Below are 19604 nucleotides of genomic sequence, written 5' to 3'. Positions count from 1 at the left end.
ACAGTAGGCTGTCTGCTAGCTGAGGAGCAAGGAAGCGAGCCCGAGTCCCAAAGCTGAAGAACATGGAGTCCAATGTTCAAGGGCAGGAAGCATCCAGAATGGGAGAAATATGTAGGCTGGGAGGCTAAGCCAGTCTAGTCTTTTCATGTTTTTCTGCCTGCTTTATATCGTGACTATGCTGGCAGCTGATTAGATGGTGCTCACCCAGATTAAGGGTGGGTCTGCCTTTCCCAGCCCTCTGACTGAAATGTTAATCTCCTTTGGCAACACCCTCAGACACACCCAGGATCAGTACTTTGTATACTTCAATCCAATCAAGCTGACACTCAGTATCAACCATCACAATCTCCTTGCCCAAAATGTCTTTCATATTTTGATGTTCTTTTATGGGTCAAAAATGATAAATACACAATGCATACGCCACCACATCACCTATTCGTACACCATCAGCACTTCTGCCCCTGAAAGTCTTCTAGTTAACTTCTGAGTCCAAATTTGTGTTCTTTCTATGTGTCTTTATTTAAACACTGGTTATAAAGCTTAACTGAACATGAAGATCACCTAGAGAACTTCTGAAAATACCAGTGTCTAGGACTTACCTCAGAAATTCAATTCTGATTTAATTCAACTGGGGAAGGTGGGTGGGGGAGTCTAAGTATGAGCTATTTTTAAAAGGAACACACAGATTCTAACCTGTGGCCAGATGCAACTCTCCCTGGGAAGGAAGTAACATGGAGACCGTAAGTGATCTCAGTAAGAAGGAGCTTATCAGGTTGTTTCATGAGTTTCATGAGAAGAATGGGGGCCAAAGCCTGCTAGAAAAACAGCACAGGATAGGACAAGAGAATGTAGGAGATTAGAGGATATCTTAGTCTATTCTGGCTGCTATAATAAAATACCATAGACTTGACAGCTTATAAACAACCAACATTTATTTGTCAGAGTTCTGGAGGCTGTAAAGGCCAAAATCAAGGCACCAGCAGATTTCACAGCTTGTGAAGACTCACTTTCTGGTTGTCAGATGACAGCCCTCTCACCGTGTGCTCACAGAGTGGAAGTGGCAAGGGAGCTCTCTACGGCTTTTTTATAAGGACACTGCTCTCATTCATGAGGGCTCCACCCTCAGGACCTAATCACCTCCCAAAACCCCACCTCCTACCATCACCTTGAGAGGTTAGGATTTCAATGTTTGGATTTTGGAGAAGTGCAACATTCAGACCATTGCAAAGGATATTATTTCAAAGTTGCTCAGGCCTCTACTGTTCGTAAGTTGCTCCAGATTACAAAGAACATAAGCAGTCAGACTTTTCATTTTAAAGCAAAGCCATTTTTCTTTGCAAGCTGTGGTTTTTTTGCCTTTGAATCTGTGTCAGATAACACAGAAATCATTTTTAATGTCATACTTCCTTTTATGGTTTGAAGAATATATTAGTGCTTCTTCAAGTATATATTAGAAACTAGTGTTATATTTTCATAGGGCATCATGGTATATTTCACAATGTTCCTACTTACTCAATAATTAAATCAGACAGTACTTCTGATTGTAAGATGTGAAGGTCTGAATTTAGCCATCTTTAAAATATAACAGGTTATACATACTTTCTTCAAGCTTACTTATTCTGAGATACCACTTATATTTCCATGCACATTTCCACATTCACAAAAAGGGTTCTAGTATGAGCAACTGTTATATTACGGGCAAAAGGACCGGCCATTTTTTTTCTAATTCTTGTTACTCAAACTTTGGTCCCAAACCAGCAATAACCTGGTTGTTTGTTAGTAAAGCAGAATCTCAAAGCCCACCAGGTGATTCATTTCTAGGTTAAGGTTTGGGAAGTCCTGCTCTAGTTCCAAGATGTGTTTCTTGGTTTGCTTTATCTCGTCACCAGTGGGACAGAATATTCCTTAAGCTAGTTTATTGACCAAACTAGAGTTTCAGGAACCAAATACTTCACATTTCATTCTTAATTCAATTATTCACTTAAGGCATGATCTTTTGCATGTGATTTCTCTTGACTTAATTCTTCACGAGTAAGTGAAAGAATTGAACTAACCTCATAGATCCACCATTCTATGCATCTCCGATAAAATCAGTTTTAAGGAGGACCAAAGATCAGTACGGAAGGCTGTTGAAGAAAACAGGGGTGAGTTCCTGCTGAAGAGCTTGTGATCCTGAACTTTTGGAGTTTCGTCCTCCTCAGTATAGAATAAACCTGCCAAGTAAATAACAAACAGAAGATTCTTGACGGAAAAAAAAGAGACACAAACAGTCACATGTTCATAAGCTCACACAATTCTTGCAAAAATGCTCACACAAACACTTTTTCCCAATGACAAAAGCTAATGAAGGTCAACTAACAACCAGTGTGTTCTTCCTGAACTATCAGAGTTAGCATGTTTAAAAAGCATTCTAGATTCAACATATGTACATGCATTTATTCATGTGCATTAAATGGTGGCAGCTCATCAAGTGTTCTCTTCTAAATCTAATGGACTGATTTAAAAAAAAAAAAAGTAAGTTTAAGAAGAAGGATTGTAAAAATAACCCTGTGCCCCTTATGTTCAGGTTCTGATTGCTTTCTCTTTTGGGAATTCTCGAGATACAGCCCTGATTAACTGTTTTTCACAGAAAACTTTCTGGAACTCATGTTGAGATTCTTTCACCTCATAGCCTTCAACCTTTTCCTGGGTAGGTAATAAGAAAAGCACAGTGTGAGCCTGACCCCAGTGTGGGTGCAATATCAAATTTAATCTCTTTAGGGCCAGGTGTGGTGGCTCATTCCTGTAGCCTGTAATCCTAGCACTTGGGAGGTGGAGGCAGGCGGATCACCTGAGGTCAGGAGTTCGAGACCAGCCTGGCCAACATGGTGAAACCCCATCTCTACTAAAAATACAAAAATTAGCCGGGCATGGTGGCAGATGCCTGTAATCCCAGTTACTCAGGAGACTAAGGCAGGAGTATTGCTTGAACCAGGGAGGTGGAGGTTGCAGTGAGCCTAGATCACGCCACAGCACTCCAGCCGGGGTGACAAGAGAGAGACACTGTCTTAAAACAAAAACAAATTCAATCTCTTTAGATCGTGGGAATTATCAGAGGTGAGAAGTGCAATGGATGGTCACAGTACCCCCATCACCATGGCCAGTATTTGCCATAATTGTAAATAAGTTTTTCTTCAGAAATGTGTCAGGCAAAAATGATTATTCAAAAGGCCGAAAAGCAATGTTGTTATGTACAAAGGTGCAAATTCCAAGATTACTTACAAAGCAAGGATTCAAATGCGTTTCATATGTACAAAATAGAAGAGGCAAAAAAAGCATATTTGCAATATCAAATAGTACTACTCAATAAAAATGGCACGTTAAGGTCGGGCACTGTGGCTCACACCTATAAGCCCAGCACTTTGGGAGGGTGAGGCGGGTGGATCACCTAGCGTCAGGAGTTTTGAGACTAGCCTGGCCAACATGGTGAAACCCCATCTCTACTAAAACTATAAGAATTAGCTGGGTGTGGTTGGGTGCTACCCAGGAGGCTGAAGCAGGAGAATTTGTTGAACCTGGAAGGTGGAGGTTGCAGTGAGCCGAGATTGCACCATTGCACTCCAGCTTGGGCAACAAGAGTGAAACTCCGTCTCAAAAAAAAAAAAAAAAAAAAAAAAGCCTGTTAAAGACCATTTAATGATATGAAAATACTCACAATATTATACTAAGAAAAACACTATCATGCAAAATGTACTACTTCAGAAAGCTAACTCCTTTTCAATTATTTGTCTCACCACAAACCAATAATGTGGTATTAAAAAAAAAAAACATACATTTCAGTATATTGAACTAGAAGATTAAAAGTAATGTAAATAAGAAATGCTATTTTTACCAGGTTTCACTACAGCTAAACATTTTCAGAGCCTATAATAATTGCCAGGTACACCAAATTGCAAAACCACTAGAAAAATATCAGTTCATATTCTAGAATTTGCAATGGACTTAAAGGTCGGTAGGCCATTTTATCATCATAAAATTGAAGGAATTGTAGAATTAAACCAAACCAAGGCTCCTGGGAAGTAACAGAATATTTTCAATGATAAAATGATGCAGTTTTATTGGACTGAAAATAAAGAAAAATAATAAGTATGTGTGGGCTTCCCATTGGACATTTTCTCATTGAAGAGTTAACAGAAAACTGGGCTAGAAAGGATTCATGACTTTCACCAGTATCCTTGGCCTTTCTTTATCCCCTACACTAGGACCATCGGGAAGTTATAGGAGAGTATTACAGGAGAATATTGAGCTATAATATTTAGTCACTGACAACCTGTGCCATAAAGTTTCTCCCAGAGAAATGTGCTTAACGTGGCACGCAGGTGTTCTTGTTTGATGCTTAGTTCTTCTTCTAAAAGAAGTCATCTTTCCTCTTTTACTACTTTAGAGCAAACTTTCAGATACATTTGTATGCAATACATATAAACCAAAGGATCATATTCATATTAAGTTGTCATAGAAGTTTGAAATTTAATAAATTCAGCTCATTTTTTTTTTCATTCTAGAGACCTGGTAGGCAGTAGCACTGGTCTCTTTCTTCTCTGGGGTACCGTTTGGATGCTTTCGAATAATATAATGTGCATTAGATCACTTACGACATGAATTACAAAATTTGGACTTGTTATACCTTTTGGGGGAAAGTTAAAACAATAAAAATGTTTCATTAAATCTCGTTAAACAATGATCCCACAGCCAACTCAATGGGTCTGGAGCAAAGAGAAAGGTATAGAAACCAAACTTTCTCCTTTTCCTCATTGCTCTTTAGGGTCACCCACCATGTCTGGGGTGTTCATGCAGTGATATGACTGATGGGCTCTCCTGAGAGGGGATGTGCTGGAGTTAAGAAAGGTAATACTTATCTGATGATTAGACTCCTGTGAGCAAGCATTTCTCGTTTTCTGTGTAATTTTTAGAGGTGGGACTCATAGCAAGGGGAGGAATAGCCTAAGGCCCTAAAGGTGATTTCAAGAGTCTGATTGTGAACAAGTGACAGAGCTGTGCAAAGCTACCGGGTTTTGCAAAGATCTTTTCACAGGAAATTTTGGCAAGACATTGTTTTTTCCTCCTGCCACTACCCCCCTTTCCCATTAATGTGTGAATTTGTCAAAGTGAAATCTTACCCTTCCCTTTATGGAATATATATATATATAGATACTCCTCCTATGGTGAAATCTCTTTCTGCAGAGAAAATCCTTACTGATTGCTTTCTTTGCTCTCCAGGTATAAACATTCTCTCACATAATTTAAGGTATTATTTTAAAATACAGTGTTCAAATATCTCTTCCTCATTTTCATTTATCTTATTCAAGATATCAACCACTTCCTGACCCACTCCTGCCTTGCTTCTAAAAGGATCTGTCAGTGTTTGTGGAAATCTGCATTGTTATCTCATATAATGTTATGTGTGCATGTGTGTCATCGCAAAAACACTTTTTCAGTATTATTCATGTTATTTCCTATGTAGACTCCTAGTTGCTTAAGCATATATATTGCTTTTCTATTTTATTAGTACTCCTATTCTTGAGTCCTTCTCATTGGAACATTCTATACTATAATTCACAGAATGATTCTCAGTTTCTTTTTTTTTCTCTCTATTCTTTTTAGCCACTTAGTCCTTGTTCAAAGTGACCAATAGTTGCTCACACTCAACTATTCATTTCTCTATTACTTTTTCCACTGTCTACCCTTTTTCTGTTTTTTTCATTTCCTCCATGAACAATAAATCTTACACAAGTATTATCCTGTGTAAACTGTTTCCTATAAGAAATACTTTCTGCTAACATTCTATAAATTCTAGAACCTTATTTGGTCTGAGAACTCTCTTACTCTGATGACTTATCGACTCTGTTCCAAAACTAAATTTAAGTCCACAGCTGACCTAAGACTATTGTATTTAGCCATAACAAGGTTGTAGGAAAGCAATTGCTCCTATTGTGCTGGAGTCAGAAGCCAGCCGTACTGCACTGCCCAAAGGGGTGAGTGAAGCTGAGCAAGTGGAAGCAGTTAAAAATAGTTTGGAAATAGATATGGAGTAAGTAGGAGTGTGTGTGTGTGTCGGGGGCGGGGGGCGGGGGGCATGTGTGTGTGTGTTAAGAAAAAAAATCTTTAAATCTTGTTGGAGAAGAATCAATTTAGAAGAAAATATTAAAAATATAAAAGAGAATTGGAGTTTTCCATTTCTGGCTCACATGCAGAAAAATGAAAAATATTGCCCCCATCCTAACGAAAATAAAAAGTAGGATAAACTATAAAATCACGACTTTCAGACAGCTGAGGTCACAGGGCAACTACGTAGCTCGAAGCCCAAGGAAGAGGAGCTCCCCATTCCCCATGGATAAATAACACGTGTAGAATGTCTTAGCTGTTGAAAAACATGGGAAGACCATGCCATAGGCATGAGGGCCAGAACATAACATATCAACTCATTGCAAAATGATGAGTATCTGTTGATATGGGAAAACAGAACCCCTGGAAGTCTCAGGCACAAGGGGAACATGTACCCATTTGCAGGAAGATTTCCATGAACCCCCACCACTCAAGATTTCCATGAGAAAGATTGGTGGAACAAAGACTGGTGAGAGGCTTTCCCGTTGGTATAAATGTGGAACAGGAGAAAGGCATACACATCTACCCACCTGCAGGGATTATTCTCTCAAAAAACGTAAGGCTCTGAGAGAAGAGCAGCAAACAGAGCCTTGAGGTCCTAGCCCTTTCTGAAGGGGTTAAGATGGAGCAACAGAATCTTCTGAAACTGGGAAAGGTTCAAAAGGGCAGAAAAAAAGTGTGGGTACCAGTATCTTCTATGAACACTCTCAGAGGTCTCCTACCTCTGGATGAGAAGCAGAAAGAAACTTGGCACACAGAGGAAGAGGAGAAATGATGAGAAAAATTCACCCCAAAGTCTTTGGCACACACAGCTGACCTGAGACTACGTCTGGACCAGGGATGTGGAGAGCCCACCCTGTGTCATGCAATATCAACCTTGGAACACTGAGTAATAAGCAACCGTGCTGTACTGTGGGGAGAAGAGCAAGAGCTTGCACCCTTCTGTGGCACAATGTAAGGGGTGGCTCAAACCTTAGAGCAGAGCACACTGGACACACCCTCAGCACTGCAGTCCCTCACACAGACTCAATCATTCTTGGAGTAATTTGAAACCAGCAGTGCAAAGAATGTGGCCATAGATCAATTCTAGATTAGGTGGATTCGATCCCCAACACTAAATGCCAATTGTAGTTGGAAGTACTTTTTACCTCCGTGTCCTTTGCTCTACATAAGATATTTGGCTTGAGTAAAGCACTATGAGACACTCAGCAGCATAGATACAAAATTAAAAAAAAAAAAAAGAAAAAGAAATTCATCATGACTTTTGTTGCCATTGCTTTTAGTATTTTAGACATGAAGTCCTTGCCCATGCCTATGTCCTGAATGGTATTACTTAGGTTTTCTTCTAGGGTTTTTATGGTTTTAGGTCTAACATGTAAGTCTCTAATCCATCTTGAATTAATTTTTGTATAAGGAGTAAAGAAGGGATCCAGTTTCAGCTTCAACTTATGGCTAGCCAGTTTTCCTGGCACCATTTATTAAATAGGGAATCCTTTCCCCATTTCTTCTTTTTCTCAGGTTTGTCAAAGATCAGATGGTGGTAGATGTGTGGTATTATTTCGGAGGGCTCTGTTTTGTTCCATTGGTCTATATCTCTGTTTTGGTACCAGTACCACGCTGTTTTGGTTACTGTAGCCTTGTAGTATAGTTTGAAGTCAGGTAGCGTGATGCCTCCAATTTTGTTCTTTTTGACTTAGGACTGTCTTGGCAATGCGGGCTCTTTTTTCTTTCCATATGAACTTTAAAGTAGTTTTTTTTCCAATTCTGTGAATAAAGACATTGGTAGCATATACTCCATGGAATACTATGCAGCCATAAGAAAGGACGAGTTCATGTCCTTTGTCGGGACATGGATGCAGCTGGAAACCATCATTCTCAGCAAACTATTGCAAGAACAGAAACCAGACACTCACTCATAGGTGGGAATTGAACAATGAGATCACTTGGACACAGGAAGGGGAACCTCACACACTGGGGCCTGTTGTGGGGTGGGGGAGGGGGGAGGAATAGCATTAGGAGATATGCCTAATGCATATGACGAGTTAATGGGTGCAGCACACCAACATGGCACATGTATACGTATGTAACAAACCTGCATGTTGTGCACATGTACTCTAGAACTTAAAGTATAATAATAAAAGAAATTCATCATGACACATGGCAATATAGAGAACAGATTCACAGATCACCGTATGTTGAAACTATTATATAGGGAATGTAAATAGATTAAAATATTGAAGGCTCCATTTTAAAATATGGAAAATATGTACAAAAAGGGGAGGGATATCAGTAGAGAGATGGAAACTAAGAAATGTTCCAATGAGGGAACTATTTTCAACAATCTAAATGAAATGAACAAATTCTTTGAAAGACACAAAATCTCACAGGAAAAGAAGTAGAATCTGGATAGTCTTATATCTTTTAATGAAACTGAATTCCTTGTAAAAACCCTCTGACATATTCAGGTCCAGATGGCTTCATTGACAAATTCTACCAAATATATAAATAAGAATTAATCCCAATTCTATACAAACTCCAAGTACATAGGAGGAAGGAACCCTTTCTAACTCACTTTACAATGTTAAAGAGAGTGGTTTCATTTTAGACAAATATTCATGAGCCTTAATTTGAGGAATTAAAAAAGTCTTCAACATAGCAAAACAAGCCGGAAAAAAAAAAATAGTCATTTTGACAGGTATTATCACGGACATATTGTTATAAATTTCAGGGGCTGGTTTTATCAAACTCTATACAGTCAGTCAACGTCACGTGCTAAGAGTAAGGTGAACACAGTGGTTCGAAAGAATACGGTCTTTTTAACCCAGTGGAAACAACGAGTTCCATAAACATGCCAGGATTCGTGGATAATGTTGAAGTGAAATTGGGAGGCTGGAAACCAATAATGCCGCTTCTCCTTTGCATTTTCACTGGTTCTCAGGTATTTTGTTTCTATACTTAACTCCACATGCTTGTGGGCCAATTTGGACACAAATCTCCAGAGCAAGCCCAGGCACTCTCTCATTAACGACTTTAATCTGAATCCCAAAATGTTTCATCAAAGAAAGAACATGAACTTACGGGGTTAGCTTTTTAGCAGCTGTTGAACCCTGGACAACATTCTTTCCTTCTTGAACTTCCATTTCCTCATCCCTAACATGGGAACAGTTTCTTCGTAAATCTTATGAGAAGGCCAGGGCACAGTGGATCACGCCTGTAATCTCAGCACTTTGGGAGGCCGAGGTAGGGAGATTTCCAGACCATCCTGAGCAATCTGGAGAAACCCCGTCTCGATAAAAAATACAAAAATTAGCCAGGCAGGGTGGCGTGCACTTATTGTAGTCCCAGCTATTTGGGAGACTGAGGTTGAAGGATCGTTTGAGCCTGGGAGGGCTAAGCTGCAGTGAGCTGTGATCATACCACTGCACCCAGCCTGGGTAACAGAGCGAGACTCTATCTCAAAAAAAAAAAAAAAAAAAAAAAAAATTTGCCCGGTGCAGTGGCTCACACCTGTAATCTTAGCACTTTGAGAGGCCAAGTTGGGTGGATCACTTTAGGTCTAGAGTTGAAGATCAGACTGATCAACATGGAGAAACTCGGTCTCTATTAAAAATAGAAAATTAGCTGGTCACGGTGGCGCATGCCTGTAATCCCAGCTACTTGGGAAGCTGAGGCAGGAGAATCAGTTGAACCGGGAGGCAGAGGTTACCAGGAGGCAGAGGTTGCAGTGAGCCGAGATCGCGCCATTGCACTCCAGCCTGGGCAACAAGAGCGAAAATCCGTCTCAAAAAATAAAATAAAATAAAATAGTTATGAGATATCTCTCTCTCTCACACACACACACACACACATTTAGTCATGTGTCATTTAATGATGAGTTTTTGTTCTGAGAAATGCCTTGCGAGACAATTCTGTCATTGGGCAAACATCATAGAGTGTACTCACACGAACATAGATGGTAGAGCCTAATACATTCCTAGATTATATGGTAGAGCCTTGTGTATCTAGACTAGAAATGTGTACAGCATGTGACTGCTGAATGCTGTAGGCAACTGTAACACAATGATATTTTGTATCTAAACATAAAAAGGAAGAGTAAAAATATGATATAAAAGATAACAATTTTATACCTGTATAGGGCACTTACCATGAATGGAGTGTGTCAGACTAGAAGTGGCCCTGGAAGACTCATGTATGTGGTTGATTGTTGACCAGAGTGTCACTATACCATGCATAACTACATATATACATTAATATACATATACACATACATATATACACAGGGGTGTGTGTGTGTGTGTGTGTGTGTGTGTAAAATCTCCCTGTAAACACTTCATTTAGCTCCATGCCTCTGTACAACCTGGTCTACGCACTATGCAGAGACAAATGAGGCTTTGACAATCATGCATTTACAGAATCAAATTTATCTTGTTTAAACATGTGAACAGACCTTATTTTTAAGAGAAGTTTTAGATTACCGGAAAACTGAACCGAAAGTAGAGTTTCCCATATACACTCTCATCCTGTTCCTACACACCTAGTATCTCCTCTTTATTAATATCTTGCATTGGTGCAGTACATTTGTTACAACTGACAAGCCAATACTGATATATTCTTATTAACTGAAGTTCATAGCTCTAATTAGCATTACCTCTTCATGTTGTCGCCTTCTACGGGCTTTGGCAAGTGCCCAGTGTCATGTATTCACCATTACAGTACCATACAGAACACTTTCTAACCTTAAAAATCTCCTGGGTTCCACTTCTTCATCCTCCCTGCCCTCGCCGGAAGCCCTGACAGCCTCTAATCTTTCTACTGTCTAATCGAGTAGAATTTTGCCTTTTCTGGAATGTCTTGTGGTTGGAATCATATACAGTCTTTTCAGATTGGCTTCTTTCATTTAGTGATAAGCATTGGAGTTTCCTTTATGTCTTTCGTTGTGACTTGGTAGTTCATTTCCTTTTATCACTGAAAAATATTTCATTCTATGTATGCACTACAATTGATTTATTCATTCACCTATTGAAAAACATCTTGGTTGCTTCCAAATTTGTAATAATGAAGAAACTCATAAGGTGGTTTTTTTTTTTTTTTGGATATAAGTTTTTAATTATTTTGGGTAAATACAAGGGAGTATGACTACAGCCCTGTATGGTCACATGATACTGAGCTTTGTATGAAGCTGCCCTACTGGCTTCCAAAGTGACTGTTCCGTTTGGCATTCCTACCAGCAATGAATGACAGTTCCTGTTGCTTCATATGGGTGCCAGCATTTTGTGTTGTAAGTATATCAGATTTTAGCCTTTCCTGTGGGTGTGTAGTGGTATCTCATTGTTTTAATGTGCAATTCCATAAGTACATATGATCTTGAACATCTTTTCATAGCATATTTGCTATCTGTGTATCTTTAAAAATTTCTTTTATCAGAATTTTATAGTTTTTTTCACATCAACTAGTATGTATTTTGTTATATATACATACCTATTTTGATATTTTTCCAGAGATAATGTAAGTGGATTATATTTTAATTTAAAATTCAAACTATTCATCTCTAGTACATAGAAAATAATTGACTTTTGTGTGTTAACCTTGTATCCTGCAACCTCACTATAATTACTTATTAGTTATAGGAGTTTTATTTGTTGAGTCTTTGAGACATTCTACATAGAAAATCATGGCATGCCACTGGAGAATAAAGTTTTATTCTTTCTTTCCCAATCTGCATACACTTTATTTCTCTTTCTTGTCTTATTGCATTAGCTAGGACTCCTAGTAAGAAGTTACATTACCGTGGTGACAGGAGACATCCTTTCCTTGCTCCTGATCTTAAGGGGAAATCTACTTTCTCACGATTCAGTATGCTGATTGCTGTAGGTTTATGTAGATGTTCTTTATCAGGTTGAGCAAGTTCCTCTGTATTCCAAGTTTGCTGAAAGGTTTTATTATAAATCGGCATTGCATTTTGTCATTTTTTTTGTATCTATCAATATGATCACTTCATTTTTCTTCTTCTTTTTTTTTTTTTTTTAGCCTGTTGATGTGATGGATTACTTAACTGTATTTTGAATGTTGAACCAGCCTTGCATACCTTGGATAAATCACACTTTGTTGTGGTAATTCATTTTATAAACTGTTACATAAAATCACTAATATTTTGTTGAAGATTTTTGCATGTATATCTGTGAGAGATACTGGTCTTTTACTTCTTTTCTTTGTAATTATTTTTTCTGATTTTGCTATTAAGGTAATGCTATCATGATCAAATGAGTTAGAAAGTTTTCTTCAGCTTCTCTTTTTTGGAAGAGATTATTCAGCATTGGTATTCTTTCTTTCTTACATATTTGGGAGAATTCAGGAGGGAAGCCATGTGGCCCTGGTGTTTTCTTTTTTGGAAGACTATTAATTATTCATCATTTTCCTCAATAGATAGAGGCCGATTCAAATTATCTACTTCTACTTGTGAGAGTTTTAGTAGGTATTTCCTTTCAGGAAATTAGTCAATTTATTCTAAGGTATCAAATTTATGAGTACAGAGTTATTCATAATATTCCCTTACTATCCTTTTAATATCTATGAAGTCAATATTTACCACCTCTTTTTGTTTGTGACATTAGCAAGTTGTATTTTCTCCTTTGTTCTTGTTAGGTTGACTAGAAGTTTATTAATTTTTTGGTCTTTTCAAATAATTAGCTTTTGGCTTTGTCGATTTCTCTATTAATCTTCTGTTTTCACTGCTATTGATTTCTACTCTAATTTTTATTCATTTTGTTCTGCTTACTTTGGATTAAATTTGTTGTTCTTCTTCTTCTAGTTTCCTAAATTAGAAGCTTCTTTTATTGATTTTAGGTCTTTTTTATTTTCTAAAATATTCATTCAATGCTACAAATTTCCCTCTAATCTCTGTTTTTGCTGCATCATACAGATTTTAACAACTTGCATTTCTGTATTTATTTCATCAAAATATGTTTAATTTTGATTAATTTTTTTGATTAATGTCTTATTAGAAGTATGTTGTTTAATATCCATATATTTTAAAGTTTACCAGCTATCTCTCTGTTATTGGTTAATACTTTAATACAATGTGGTCTCTGAGCATAGTTGGTTATGATTTCAATTCTTTTGAAATTTGTTAAGAAATGCTTTATGGTTCAGAATGTGGACTAACTTGGTGAATAATCCATGTGATATTGGGAAGAAAATGGTTTCTGCTGTTGTTGGAAGAAGTGTTCTATACATGTCAATTAGATACAAATGATTGATGGTACCGTTCAGTTCAACCATGTCCTTACTGGTTTTCTGCCTGCTGGGTATTTTGTTTATTAATAGAGAGGTATTGAGCTTTCCAACTGTAGCTGTGGAATTGTCGACTTCATCTTGTAATTGCATCAGTTTTTGCCTTACATCTTCTGGCATTCTGTTGTTAGGCATACACAAGTTAATGCTTGCTATTTATTCTTGGGGAACGGACCTTTATCATTATGTAATGCACCTGTTTGTTCCTGATAATTTTTCTCACTCTGAATTTGTTTAGTTTAAAATTAATACAGCTACTTTAGCTTTGTTTGGAGAAGTGTCAGCCTGGTATATCTTTCTATATCTTAATTTACCTGTATCTTCATATTTGAAGTAGGTTTTTTGTAGACAACATAGAATTGAATCTTTTTTCTTCTTTGTTAATCCACTCAGTCTTTGTCTTTTAATTTGATGCATCTAATCCACTTGCACTTAAAGTTATTATTGATATAGTTAGACTAATATTTACCATATATGCTACCGTTTTCTACTCACTGCCCTCACTGTTCTGTGTCCCCTTTTTTGTCTTCCAGTCTTTTTTTGTCTTCTCTGGCTATAAATAAGAATTTCACATTATTCAATTTTTTCTCTTCTTTTAGCATATCTGTTATATTTCTTTAAAAAAAAACTTTTTAGAGGTTGGCCTAAAGTTTTCAATGTACATTTACAACTACTCTAAATCCACTTTCAAATAGCACTATACTGTTTCATGAGTAGTGTAAGTGCATCCCAACAGAGTATTCCCAATTCTTCTCTCCTGCACCTCACTGTATTATGGTCATTCATTTCACTGATCCACAAACTATAATGACCCAATACATTGTTATTATTTTGAAAAAAATTGTATCTGTTAGATCAATTAAGAATAGAAAAGTAGATATTTTATTTTACCTTTATTCCTTCTCTAATGCTCTTTCTTTACATAGATCCAAATTTTTGACCTATATAATTTCCCTTCTTTCTGAAGAACATCTAACATTTCTTGCAAGGCAGGTGTACTCAATCTTTGTTTGAGAAAACATTTTTCTCTTCTTTGCTTTAGAAGGATAATTTTGCTGTATATAGAATGTTAGGTGGGTGATTTTTTCCTTTGAGTGTTTTAAGTATTTCATAACATTTTCTTCTTGGAAGGGTCTGTAGGGTTTCTTAAGAGAAGTCTGTTGCAATTCTTATCCTTTGTGTTTTTATTCCCTCTGATGTCTTTCAAGATTTTTCTGCCTTTGATTTTCTGCAGTTTGCAGTTTAATATGTATATGGAATCAGTAGTTATGGTCTCTTTTACATTCTGATATTAGCAATTTTAATTTCTGGATTTAAAAATCTAGGTGCAGATTTTTTGGTATTTTTTCTGCTTAGTGTCTGAGTTTCCTGGATCTGTTGTTTGGCGTCTCATTAATTTTAGCAAATTATCAGCCATTATTATTTTAAATATTCTTTGTTTCTCCTTCTGGTGTTCCCAGTAGAGGCAGGCTCCATCTTTTATAATGCACCTCAGTTCTTGGATATTGTGTTCCATACTTTTTATTCTTCTATAGCTTTGCATTTCAGTTTGGGAAGTTTCTGTTGACATAACTTTAAGCTCATTAAGTCTTTCCTTGGTCATGCTGAATCTACTGATGAGCCCATTAAAGGCACGTTTTATTTTTGTTATAGTGTTTTTGATGTTTAGCATTTCCTTTTGATTCTTAGAGTTTCTGTCCCCTGGCTTAATTGCCCATCTGTTCCTGAATGTTTTTCCATTAGACTCCTTAGCATATTAATTATAGCTATTCTAAATTACCGTTCTGGTAATTCTGAAACCACTGCCATATCTGAGTGTGGTTCTGATATTACTTTGATTTTTCAAACTATGTTTTTGCCTCTTTGCATGTTTTTAAATTTCTTGTTGAAAGCCAGACGTGATGTATCAGGTAAAAGAATCGGAGAAGAATAGGCCTTTCATTTGAGGTTTTATGTTTGTCTGGCTAGGGTTGATATGCTGCTTATTGTTTGCTGTAGTTGAGTGGCAAAGACTAAAATTTCTTCTAATATCCTTGGTTTTGTCTCCTCTGTTATCTCTGGGCTTTCTTAGAGGCTCCTTCTTAAGTAGTGTCTGAGGTTTGCAGTTCTGTAAGCCTTGTTGTTATTTAGGAGCCCCACTGATGTGGTGGGAAGGTGTGGGCAGTGAAAAGTGCTCTGTAATCCTATGGTTAGAGCTCTGTCGTTCAGGGAGGCTGTGCCCTTCTGACTGTGACCTTCACAAGTGCTTCTTAGGTCCTTCTTCCCTTAGGTGAAGCACGAAGTCTAGTGTGAGCAGAAGTCGGGTACCTCAGTTTCCCCCTTATCTACAGTTTCTCTTTCTGCAGTTTCAGTTGCCCACAGTCAACTGAGGTCAGAAAACAGCTGTGTAGAGTACAATTAGATATTTTGAGACCCAGAGAGAAAGACCGTATTTCCATAATTTATGCTATACTATTATAATTATCTTTTGTTATTAATACTAACATCTTATTGTCCTTGATTTACAAATTACACTTTATCATAGGTATGTATGTATAGGAGAGCACATAGTATATATAGTGTTTGGTACTATCCCTGGTTTTAGGCATGTAGTAGGGGTCTTGGAAGCGATTCCCAGTGAATAAGGGGAACTACAGCATTTTTCTTCCCTCAGAGAAGCCAGGTTCTGATAAAACCCAAATGGGCTAGGCTCTGGCATAATTGCTTCTTTTGATGGCAGTCCTTTCTTAAGGAGAACAATATGTTCCAGGCATATTTCAAAATGGTTCTTTTCTCCTTTCACTGCCTGAAATAAATGAGGATTTTTCTTTGGTCTTCACCCTGGGAATCTGGTGGGGTTCTTGGTGGTAAAACTCAGGAAAGCATAAAGACACTCCTAAGATTGTCCTCTTCTTTGGAGGTTTTAACTCAAACCCTTCGAGTCTGAGCCTCTGGTAATTTGTCAATTATAGTCACAGTGCTCCTGTCAGTTCAGCTGCTGGCTGCTGGCTTCTGCTCCTTTTATGCCATGGTTCTTGAATTTCCCAGTCTTGCCACTTTTAGTGGCCGTAGTTTGCCACAGGATCTTAATTTCCTGCTGGATCTAAGAGGAGTTGTTGATTTTCAGGGTTTGATTGGTCTTTCTGGTGCTGTGAGAATGTGATTGATGATTCAATGCTCTTTATATGCTGCACCAGGAACTGGTGGTTGAGAACTGAAGTTTTAGAGCTAAAGGAGAACAATAGACTATAACAATCTCATTTTAAGAATGAGAAAACTTGAATGCTGATTAGATACATAACATTCCAAATCCTAACTTTAGTAAATTCCTAATGTCATGTGATCAATCCTCTCTCATTTCTAAATGGCTGCTGTACCAGCTCCTCCTTTATCTTCCCCACCAATCTTTAGGAATAAATTTTATTCAAAATGGCACAATGTGATATCAGTGTATTATAGATACATGTAGAGTTGAGAGATGAATGAGAGATATTCCATTTGAGGGAGGAAAAAATGTTAAAATTTCAATTCTGATTTATTTCAATTTCATTTTCTTTATATTCTTTATATGTACGTGGGGGCATACTTAGAAATATTTATTGGTGAGAAATGCAAAGCGAAGAATTTGAAAACCACTATAAATGATTCTTAAGTTACTGCTAAGAGCAAATAGCATCTGAATGTGTAATTATCAACACATCCCCAGGGACTCATGTGATTGCTCTCTCATTTAAATACATACATCTACAGACACAGTACTTGTTTAGATGTGAATTGAGTGCATCCTGTCCATTATCTCACATACTACCTCAAGGACTTTTTTTCGTGGTTATTCTCACCACATTGATACGTCTTATTTTCAAGTTCTTCTGTGTCTCAATATTTTAGAAAGGTGTCAATTCCTAAGAGTTTCACTGGAGTGATAATAAGATTGTATGCAAGATAGGGGAAAGAGGTAAGTAACAGCTCAAAAACTGTATGGATTTATTTGAGTATAAATGCATTGTTTCATTTTTACTGAACTTTTTTCTTCATTTTCCTGCTAATTTCCCAAAGGTGTCATTGGTCCTATTTGTGATAATTTATTTAAAGTCTTCTTCAGATTGCACAATTGAAATGAAGTTAAAGATTAATAGAAGAACAAGGTATTGGTGTTTCCGACCTAATGATAATAAATATTTTTGGCAGATTTTCTACTATGGATTCTCTTGTGTATTTGACCATGGGACGTTAAATGAATATGCTAAATTGGCTGTACCTGCATAAGAATATATTTTAGAATGAATAAGGATCTTAAAATTTATGTTACTCAATCTCTTCATTTTTAGGTAATAAAATTAGGTCCATAAAGGTTAAGTGATTGGCAAGGTTTAATTGCTAGGTAGCGGCAGAACCAGAAAATAACCTAGGTGTGATGATTAATTTTATGAGTCAACATGACTAGGCCAAGAGTTGCCCAGATATTTGGGCACACATTATTCTGGGTGCTTTTATGAGGGTGTCTGGATGACAGCAATGTTTAAACTGGCAGGCTGAGTAAAGCAGATTGCTCCCTCTAATGTGGCTGAGCCTCACCCATTAAGCAGAACGTCTGAGTAAAACATAAAGGCTGACCTCCCCAGAGAAAGAGGGGATTCTTCTTCTCTGATGGCCTTCAGAATGATGTTGGATCTTCCTGGGTCTCGAGCCTGCAGGCTTTGGACTGGAACCACAACGCTGGCTCCTCCCGGTCTCCAGCTTGCTGACTCACCCTGAAGATCTTAGGTCTCATCAACTTCCAGAATCACACAAGCCAATCTCTTAGAATAAATCTCTTTATATTATCCTATTGCTGCTGTTTCTCTGACTATCCTTGACTAATATACTAGGTATTACATTACAGAAGGGGCTATGTCTCCTTTTCTACCCTGGGTTACTCTTTAAAATTTAGTATTGGCTATGTGAGAAGAGTCACACTGTGTATGTACTCAAGAATCCACAAGTCCTGTAGGCCATGTGCTCTAGGGGTCCTACAGCAGGAATGGGAAGAGGCGAGGTAGTGTGCTATGGGGAATAAGATTCATTTTACCTCTACGATTGGCCCGAAAGAAAATGCAGGGTCTTTCTTTAGCAAACTAAGCCCTCAACTGCATCCTAAATCTTCAGGCTGCCTGTCAGGACTCTAGTCATTGTGTTAGTTCGTATTCTCTGATTCATTCTGGGGACAGGAGAATGTGATGAGGACTTTATTCTCAATAAAATAGATCTTGGTTTGCCGTTATAAACATTAATCACAATATTTGGATTCTACATTTCTGAGCATGTTTCATACTGTGCATAATATATACACACAAATATAATATACCTTATAAAACACACACATACTTAAATATTTATACGTATTACATATAAAAATATGTAAAATATATACATGTAATGAAGATTTTGGAAGGCTATATTTTACTGATTCCCCACGCATATTTGAAGATAATATTTACAAGACTTATGTGAGAATACAATAACAGTGTTTAATATAACACAAGTAAAATGATAGTATATATGTAAGAATATCAATATCATCTATTTTGTCCTGTTATAAAAATAGTACTTAACACTTATGATTGATTAAAAATTTAATTTTGCATATATTTTGAGGTCTATGTTTTGAAGGACATATGAACACAAATCCAGATCTTTATATTAATAAGCTATGTTGCATTTAGATCTTTCTGTGTCCTTGGCAGTAATTTTTTTTTTTTTTTTAGACGGAGTCTTGCTCTGTCACCCAGATTGGAGTGCAATGGCGCACTCTTGGCTCACTACCACCTCCGCCTCCCAGGCTCAGGAGATTCTCCTGCTTCAGCTTCCTGAGTAGCTGGGATTACAGGCACGTGCCACCGTGCCCGGCTAATTTTTCTATTTTTAGTCGTGACCAGGTTTCACCATATTGCACAGGCTGGTCTTGAACTCCTGACCTCAGGTGATCCACCTGCCTTGGCCTCCCAGAGTGCTGGGATTACAGGTATGAGCCACCACACCTGGCTGACAGGAATTTTAAAATAAAAACTATTATAATACTGACAAGTTCATTCATCACAATAAAATAAACTTTATTAATTAAAGATCATGATTAAAGGCTGGGTGTGGTGGCTCACGCCTGTAATTCCAGCATTTTGGGAGGCCAAAGTGGGCAGATCACTTGAGGTCAGGAGTTC

The 19604-nt window shown here is 37.4% G+C and overlaps 1 long non-coding RNA gene across 1 annotated transcript in view; it reads right to left on the bottom strand.

Moving 5' to 3' along the window:
• Positions 1-253: 253 nt before the first annotated feature.
• Positions 254-19604, bottom strand: part of LOC116269502 — a 140936-nt gene continuing 121585 nt past the window's right edge. Inside the window, exon 3 of the long non-coding RNA XR_004177096.1 lies at positions 254-2213. This is a non-coding gene — a long non-coding RNA (uncharacterized LOC116269502). The remainder of the gene's footprint in view (positions 2214-19604) is intronic.

This window comes from Papio anubis, chromosome 11, assembly GCF_008728515.1.
Source record: "Papio anubis isolate 15944 chromosome 11, Panubis1.0, whole genome shotgun sequence".
Lineage (NCBI taxonomy): Eukaryota > Metazoa > Chordata > Mammalia > Primates > Cercopithecidae > Papio > Papio anubis.
The sequence above is the reverse complement of the archived record's forward strand: the minus strand, read 5'-3'. Positions and strand labels throughout refer to the sequence as shown.